General features: G+C 39.3%; 1 pseudogene across 1 annotated transcript; it reads left to right on the forward strand.

Annotated features, from left to right (window-relative positions):
• The first annotated feature begins 312 nt into the window (after positions 1 to 312).
• LOC311611784 (matrin-3-like) lies at positions 313 to 7,520 on the forward strand (annotated as a pseudogene). Its single transcript has 4 exons — positions 313 to 360; positions 4,370 to 6,164; positions 6,722 to 6,993; positions 7,125 to 7,520. The product of its transcript is annotated as a matrin-3-like (transcript).
• The last annotated feature ends 2,204 nt before the right edge of the window (positions 7,521 to 9,724 follow it).

A 9,724-nucleotide genomic window follows, 5' to 3' on the forward strand; every position in this document is an offset into this window, starting at 1 on the left:
ACTATGATGTGCACCAACCACCAGGGGGCAGATGCTTTGACCAGAAGGTTAGCTTGCTGCTGGGGACTGGCTGACAGGGACTGAGCTAGATGGGCCAGGCACACCCTGGAACCCTCCCACTGTCCCTCCGCAGGCTGATCATGCACCAGTGGTGTCCCTCAGCTTGGCCTGCGCCCTCTCAAAATCTGGGACCCCTCAGGGGATGTCAAAGAGCTGGTTTCAGCCAGATCCTGCAGGCCACTCCCTTTGGGCTCATGACTGGCGAGCACTGCTGTGGCAGTGCAAACCTCTCCCAATTGGGACTGATTGGGCATGAGCCCACGGCAGGCACAGTGGGACCGGGATAAGCAAGAGTGGCAGGTAGGAGCTGCAGGAAGCATTGTACCGCAGGTTTTGGCCCTATCCCTGCAGGCCACCAAGAGGGACCCCACCCATGCACAAATTAGTGCATCAGGCCTCTAGTTGGTTAATAAAATCCAATGGGTTTCAGGTACACAGTTCTAAATACATCATCCATCTATTGTATTGTGTGTTCATCACCCTGAAAACCTGACCAATTAGGTAATTTATAAATTAGGCATAATTTCAGAAGACTCTGATGTACTGTATTTAATAATGTATTATATCTACTTTTCAGATAAGAAAACTTGGGTTCAATGTGACTTAGTCTAAGGTCCCAACTTCACCTTGTCTTTAACTACAAGTTTAGCTTTTCTACCAGACATTTTCATAGTTCCCAGTAAAATATTAAGAATATTAACAAAGCAGTGTCTACTTTACATCAAACCTGCTTATTGATCCTTCCTTCCATCAATACCTCATGTTAACCTAAGCCAAAAATTGCTGCAGAGGTAATAAAAATGTTACAGAATTTGAGAAAATGCATGAGAACTTTACCAAATACTACAGATACATAATAGGTACATTTTTCAAACATTTGTCTGACATTATAACAAAGATGATCCAGGTCCAGAAGGTTTGGTAGTGAATTCTCCCAAACATTTAAGAAGGAAAAAATACCAACTATAGACAATATCCTTGCCAAAATATACTTTTGTTTTGCCAGTATTACATCAATACCAAATACAGAGACATAAGATCAGAACACTACAGACCAGTATCCCTCATGAACAAAGAAAAATTTTAAATAAGACATAACATATTAAACATAGCAAGATATAGAAAATCTAATATGCTGTAACCAAATGGGTGCATGGAGAGACCCTGGAAATGAGAGGCTGACCCAATATTCAAAAGTCAACCAATATAGTTTATCATATAGACAGACTAAAGGAAAAAACCATAAGATCTTTTCAAAATATGCATATGGCATTTTATAAACTTCCACATATATTCATAATAAAACAAACAAATAAACATCCTCTTAGCAAACTAGAAATGGATAGGCACTTCAAGTAGTCTGATAAAAATTTTAAAATGACAGCAAAAATCTTATTTTATGGTAAGGGCTGACTGTTTTCTCCAAACTATAGGAAAATAAAGATGTTCACTTGCCTTTATTCAACATCACACCCACAAGGCAAAGGAAAGAGAGAAGCATATAGGTTAGAAGACAGGAAAAAATTAAACTATCATTATACATAAATTGTATGATTATCTATTCAGAATGTCCTATAGAATCAAAAACCAGAGAAGCAGAGTTCCTAGGACAATCAGTGAGTTTATAAAGCCACAGATTATAGGACCAATACACAGATTTCAGTATTTTTTATGTACTAGCAATAGCAATTGGAAACTGAAGTCTAAACAGTAACAACACGTTAGTAGTTTTGAGATCCAAACTGATTCCCAGCTTTCACATCCCTCCTCCTTTCCTTATCGGAGCCAAAGCCTCTGCCAAGAAATAGTAATTAACCAGTTCTAGCTTCATTTTCTGAAGCTCAGCATCATCACTGTCCTTGAAATAACCTTCATGCAACATCTTGGTCCTCTATACCAAACTCTTGCTCCTAAGCATCTTTTGAGCTTGCATGTTCCCATTTCTTACGTCTGTCTTAGTATCTTGTTCCTGATCTGAAATTCCTCATCTGGGATTCTGCTCCATGCACTAATCACCTACTAAGATCAGGGCATTTTCCGTAAATGCCAGTTTAGAATTTAAAGACTGTGCTGTGACAGATTTTGGGGTCCTGGCTGTAAGGACTCCTGGGTATTGTTCTTGCTAGATTTTCATTTCCAAATCTCATCCTCATTCCCAATGAACTATCCATCTTCTTCACTTTGCCCCCATTCTCCATTTCCTTTCCAAACCTTCACCCAAATTTAATCGCCACCTGTCTACCTTGTGGGAGGGGGAAACTGGGCAGTGTAGTCTCTGCATATGCTGGGGACTATGGACATAATGGCCCAATAAGGTCATATCCAGAATGAGGAGAGGCTCCAGGTGCTGAGTCTGAATGAGATGGCAACCAAGGTGAACACAGGCATGAATGAGGCAGCTCTTCTGCCTGCAGGTAATCAGACCTGCAGCTCCCAGGTCCTTAGAAAACAACTCAAAGCATGAGGTCTCCTGGCTATAATCTTGGGTAAATTCCCCTCCTCACCTCTGGAGAACCTAATAAAAAATCTCCCTCCTGTCTAAGTCCTCCCAATCCCTCTAAGAACTTGGTCTCTACTGAGACAATCCCATTTGCTCCACTCTCAAGAAGAATAACAGAAGCATTGCAGGGTTACAGTTTTCTTCTCCTGTAGATCCGTTTTCAGTGGGCAAGCTAGAGGGACTCAGAAAGGGAAAGTGCTCAATCTGAACCTGGGATGGACACAAACTTTGCCTCCTCATATCTGCAATTGTATCAGATCTAACATTGAAAACAGATGAGCCCTGGCTGGTGTGGCTCAGTTGGTTGGAGCATCATACTGTACATCAAAAGGTTGCAGGTTCAATTCCTGGCCAGGGCACATACCTGGGTTGCCAGTTCGGTCCGGGGTGCTTTTATTCAGATGGCATGGCTCAGTGGTCAAGCGTCCACCTATGAACCAGGACGTTATGGTTTGATTCCTTTTCAAGGGCACATGCCCTGGTTGCAGGCTCATTCCCCAGTGGGGGAAGGTAGCTGATCAATGATTCTCTCTCATCACTGACCTTAATATGTCTCTCTCCCTCTCCCTTCCTCTCTGAAATCAATAAAAATATATTTTAGAGACATTTTTTAAAGAAAACAGGGGAAAGATTCTTCATTGAAGCCAATCCATGTGATTATTTGGATATGCAAATTTGCATGTAGTAGATAATAACTCTTGATCACTTCATTAGGTTCTCGGGTATTTTCCACAAAGTAATAATAGTTACAACAGAGTAATTCTTTATTACAAGATATTTTACTCAAAATTCACTTATTTATACCAATCTCAGCAACAGGAATTGGCAGGAGAGCTTCAATATCCCTGCCCTGTATCTTTCTGCATTTAACTGGATGAACCCATGCCATTATATTAATCTACCCATTATCCCACAGAGCCCAGATGCCAACAAGCACCTTCCATGGGAAGTCTCTTATCATGGCCCTCAGAGTCATTTGAATCTAAGCTGTGGTCTTTCTCTACTGACCATCTGCCTTTCTGGATTTATTATTTCTAGTAGTCCCACCATTGTTCATTTAATGACACAAAAAAAGTTCTTTAATCCCCTTTCAATTAGCTCTTTCTTTTATCTATCCCACCAACAAACACTCTGTCAACTGGAAAAAAAGTTTCCCAACCCATTCCCTCATTTGTACTCCCATTGCCACTGCCTTGGTCAGGTTCCATTGAATTACCTCCGAACCAGTCTTCCCGGCTTCAGGTTTCACTTCCCATCAATCATCCAGTCTCCACAGCCCTCCCACACAAATGGAAGGGACTTCATTTTTACCCTAATAAAAGCTTCCAGTGACTCACAGTAGAAAGTACTCGGTGTACATTTGTGAAATGAAATATTAAATAGTACTCAGGTTCTCCACCATGGCACTCTGCAAAATGAGAGGCACGCAATAACGGAAGTGCATCTTCCCACTGATGTTAGTGTTTAATAGATCTTGAAAGAGGTCTGGATGCACAGAAATCTAAATATTTTCCTCAAAGGGAAGGGAAAGAGAATCAGTTCCTAATATATTTCTGAACAATATTCCAGAGTGCCATTGCTCCCACAATCCTCTGCGTCCCCAGGTGCTAGGAGAGAGGTACCTCTCCTTTTCCTTAAAACTTGTCTGCTGGTTCTCAGCTTGAAGAAGATTCCACAGTCCTTACTGCTCATTTTTCTTGGCATTACCATATTTTGAAACACAGTTAACCTAGTTTTCTAGTGTGAGCTTTCTTTTTGTCCATCTTTAAAAAATGAAATAATTTAAAATATTTTTAATCTGTAAACTAGACAAGAGTTAGTTCTACAGTGTCCAAGTCCTTCCAGCAGTTGTCTCTTACAGGGATGAGCAGGGTCAGGGGCATGACCTGTCTGCAGCCGAATTATGCCTTCTTGTTGCTGCTACCCCGACTTTACGTATGCCAGCATCTCTTGGAAGGATGCTAGTTTAACGAATCTTGGAATGATCTTTTCATTGAATCAGCAAGGAGCTCATAGTGCACTGTCTTCTGCTAGTGCTTCTTCCCATAATTGTCAGACTGCAACATGGGAAGTGCAGGTTCACTCCCTCTGTCTTCTCAACACTGTGGGGGTGCAGGCCAGGCCAGTGACATTTTGTACAGCTTTGGTCTGTTTGCTAGAGACTTAATGAACTGAGTCGTTATCCAGAGGACAAGATAACTCCTTAGAATTTTCCCCAAATCTTTCTACAAATTAAAAGGGAGAGCCTATATACAGGGTGCCTTGGGGTGACTGGGAAGGAAAAAATGCACTTTAGCAGAGATAGTTTTGATGATTGTGGTCCTCGTCTCAACCCAGTGCTTGATGATGACCATGGAAGTTCTTCTCAGTATCTGGTTATTATGACAGAATGGATTATTAAGAGATGGAGAAAGGTATAGGGATGATTCCTTTTTTGGTGAGAACTTGCATAACTATCATAAATTTGACAGTGAGTATGAGAGAATGAGACATGGTTCTGGCCCCTTACAAGAAAGATTCCTCTTTGAGAAAAAAAAAAAAAAAAAGAAAAAAAAGGTCATTCCTCCAAATAGCAATATTTAAGACTCCCGTGGACTCTTACTGAAAGGTTATCCCCATCTGTGTGTATATGTGATTTTTTGATTCATTCTAATAAGGAGTAGAGTCAACATAGCAATGGAGCAAGTTACAGTCGCCAATGCTAGCTGCTTCTGGAAATCTATCCAGAATGGAACCCTGACAATGATACAGGACCCACAATGGGTTATCCCTTCCTGGTGCAACTCTCTACAAACACAGTGCCAGGAATTTGGGGTCCTCCACCTCCCTCATTTCATCTTGGGGAAACCAGCAGTCAGACCAAGAGGAAACCTGGGTGCTGGAAATGGGAACCTGCAAGGACCAAGACACATGCCAAAAGGCAGAATGGAAACTCGCCAAGTTGTACACATTGTGGACTTCCAACGAGGGGAAAATGTGAGCTATCAATTATTACAGCTGGTGGAACCACTTGGAGTCATTTTAATTCATCTGATTTTAAATAAAATTGATGAGGCATTTATTGAAATGGCAACCACAGAAGATGCTCAGGCTGCAGGGGATTATTATACAGCCACACCAGCATTAGCATTTGGCAAGCCAGCGAGAGTCCATTTATCCCAGAAGTATAAAAGAATAGAGAAGCCTGAAGGGAAGCCAGGCCAGAAGCTTGATCAGAAGCAGGAGCTTAGACGTGTGATACATCTCAGCAACTTACCTCACTCTGGCTGTTCTGACAGTGTTGTCCTTAAGCTTGCTAAGCCTTATGGGAAAATAAATAATTATATACTGATGAGGATGAAAAGTCAGGCCTTTATTGAGATGGAGACAAGGGAAGATGCAATGGCAATGGCCGACCACTATTTGCAAAAGGCCCTTTGGTTTCAGAGGAGATGTGTGAAAGTTGGCCTAAGAAATACAAAAAATTGGTACCAAGGATTCCTAACAGAGGCATTGACTTACTGAAAAAAGATGTCCCAAAAAAGATCTTATTCTCCAGATGGCTGAGAGTCTCCAAGTGGTAAGAAATCTAAAACTGGCCGAAACCGGTTTAGCTCAATGGATAGTATCGGCTTGGGGACTGAAAGGTCCTGGGTTCGATTCCAGTCAAGGGCATGTACCTTGGTTGCAGGCATATCCCCAGTAGGGGGTGTGCAAGAGGCAGCTGATCGATGACTCTCTCTCATCGATGTTTCTAACTCTCTATCCCTCTCCCTTCCTCTCTGTAAAAAATCAATAAAATATATTTTAAAAAAAAGAAAAGAAAGAAAGAAAAAGAAAAAAGAAATCCAAAACTGATGGTTCCCAGAAGACTGAACATACAACTGAAGATAAAGAATAAGAAGAGGCCCTAGTCGGTTTGACTCAATGAATAGGACATCAGCCCGAGTACTGAAGGGTCCCGGGTTGGATTCCAGTCAAGGGCACATAACTCAGTTGTAGGCTCCTCCCCTGTCTGGGCCCTTGTCAGGGCGCATGAAGAAGGCAACCAATAGATGTGTTTCTCTCACATCAATGCTTTTCTCTCTGTCTTTCCCTCTCTCACCCACTCTCCCTAAAAATCAATGGAAAAATATCCTCGGGTAAGGATTAAAAAATAAGAATAGTAAAATAAAATGAAAGAACAAGGAGAGAAGTCAGGTGACGATGGTGAAAAGGACACAAAAGATGACCAGGCAGAATAAGAACCAAGCATGCTTCTCAAACCCCAAGGTGAGCTACTGGTAGGTGCAGCAGCAGCAGCAGCAGCACTGCTAGAAAGTGGCAGTGCAGGAGCGATGAGATCCTGCTCATTTGGATGATGTGACTTCTGATGGGAAAAAGGAACCTCGGACAAAGCTGTGAAAAAAGGTGGAGATGCGAGTGCTTCAGCTGCAAAGAAAAAGCTTAAAAAGCATCGTTTCCCAGGGAGCATGGAAGGCTTTGTCACTCTCTAAATGAGGCTGGACAAGGAAGATTCAAACCATCAGAAACTTCATAAATCAGGCCTGGCATTTAAATCTGGTGACAAGTGGTTGAAATTAAGATGGAAAAGATCAAGGAACCTGATCAACAAAATGAAACAGTGCTGGAAAATGGAATTAAAAATGAGGAAAAGACAGGACCAGGCACTGAATCTGCTGAGGATGCGGATGATCCCAGCAAAGACACAAGTGAAGATGCAGGCAGCCACAGTGATGGAAAGAAGGATGACTATCCAATCCCTGATGAGCATAGCATTGGGCCACATCAACCCAAGGTCCCTGTTTCCTGTTGGCATGGACCATGTGATTCCCACAGCAGGGCTTCACATAAGCAGTGTTCACTCTTTTACACAAATGAAGAAGTTGCAAAGGATACTCATTGCAGCAGCCTTCCTCATTATCAGAAATTTAAGAAATTTCTGAATAAATTGGCAGAACACAAGAAGAAGGAAGTTTAAGATGTGCAAGAAGCTTAATGATTTCAAAGAAAGTAATAGTTCATTTTTAATGTTGACCTTTTTAGATACGACACTAATAATGAGAAGAAAACTACTGTACTCCTTTGTTTTAGTGGAAAAATAATAGATGTCTATTCTTGTGTTAAGTGTTATAGCAAAAACATTTGAGGTTAAGTTAATGAAGAATTTTTGTTTTATCAGAATGGTAACAGACAAGTACTTTGTAGGTACTGACTTCGTAAGCTACTTAACACATTGCGGGCGGATCATAAGCATTCTCGTATTTTCATATTACACAGTGTTTTTTACATAAATGTGAAAGGCAAGCCTTAAAATTAAATACCCATTGCATTTTGAAGTTATTTATTACATGTCCTTACAAGCTAATATCTTTTTAAAGTATGATACTTTGTAAAACGTTTTTTTGTACCCGTTCAGTAGAAACTTATCTGGCCACTGGGTAAAACCAGCAATAAAACTATTGGTGAGCAATGTGTTAAGACAACTTGCACCACTAAAAAAAGAAAAGATATGTAGAACTATTCAAAGAAATGAAATTTAGTACTTCTAAGCTTCAAAGAAATGTCAAAAGTTTTTATTCTAGTCAATAAAGAACAAAAACAACTGTATTTTCATTACTTTCATCTGAAACATTCCACATTTTAATCTGAGCCTTGCAGACTTTTCATTTGGAGTTTGAAGCTTTTTTATTGCATTTCATTTTTAGATAACTTCATTAACTGACATTAACAATTAAAATATGGGTGCAGTTTCTTTTTAATGTTATACTGTTATTTAGATAATAAGAAATGTTAAATAACTGGTTTTAGATTTTTTCATTTTTTTCTAAGTTTCTGCTAGATTTTGTATTCTAGTAGGCAGTGTATTTTCAGTGAAATGTAAAAATATTCCTGTTCTCTTTGACCAGTATTAATTTCTATAGACCTTATTGCTTATCACGTGAATCCTGTAGCTGTCACACATCTGGTATAAGCAACATTTGATTATTGAAGTTTGTAGATCATCTTTTCATATTTTCAAGATGTTAATTTACATCTCTGCATTTAAAAACAGTTTGGCCATAAGCTAGATGCACGCTTCTAATCCATAACCTGCATACTTGACCTTTGTGAACAGAAATTTGCTTATACCTGTAGATTCAAGTTTCTGAAGTGAATACCAATAAAGACCTAAGTCATGTTCATTGGTTATACATATTTGAAATGTTAACCAATATATCTATCAATATATATTGACAGTGGTTTTAATTTGTTCTTTACACTTTTTTGCATGTTTTAACAAATTAATACATTTTAAATCTAAAGTGTTCTAAAGAGTGCTACTAAAGATCTGAGTTTTAAAAAAAAACACAAAAAGCAACATTCCAGCAATTCTCTTAGATCTTTAAAATGATCTTTTAGCGACTTTTTCCCCTAATTTTATTGTTTTTTAATGAGTTCATGGTTTGCTTAGTTCTACCTAACATTTTCCACGAATTGAAATTCCCCTTACATTCAAATGTTTCCTCCAAAGCGCTGGCTTTTTCCTGTAATTTTCAGGTATGTGACTGCCTTTGTTAAATAAAAGTGCACACATGTGTGCACATACATGCATTTAACAAATTAATTAACTTTATAAACATAAAACTAGCTTTATGCTTCTTATAATATTCCATGTAAGATAAGGATTTCTAAAAATTCAAAACGACTAGTTTTTCTAACTTTTAGGGTAAATTAGGACAATGGAATCCCTCATTAGAATTCTATATACCTAAAACTCAAAATAGATTTTAAAAAAATAACACTAAACAATTTAGTCTAGTTAGCCAGTTTTATAATTCCCAAAGGAAATTGGAAAGCCTGTTACTTGGATAATATAAATACCCCAAAAGCCAGTCTCAAGCATAAGAATAGCAAAATCAATAATACTACACAGCAAGAAGAGAAAAAAAAATTTTTAATTTCTTTTCTTCAATTTTCATGGTTCAGGTTGAACCAGTCATACATGATAGTTATGTCATTTTCTTTCTCAAACCAACAATGACCATTTTTGCAGAAATGAGTTTGTACGAGGTCAAAAGCAGTGTGAATGGTTCTGTAAAAAGAAGTTTTTTGATCCAAGTTCATTTGAGACCATTTACTCCCACAGAGGCCGAGAACGGCTCCCATTGCCCACAGGAGCCCGCCTTGCTGTGGGAAGTGCAC

The sequence above is a fragment of the Pipistrellus hanaki genome (genome assembly GCF_964339955.1).
Source record: "Pipistrellus hanaki genome assembly, chromosome: 17".
NCBI classification, from domain to species: domain Eukaryota; kingdom Metazoa; phylum Chordata; class Mammalia; order Chiroptera; family Vespertilionidae; genus Pipistrellus; species Pipistrellus hanaki.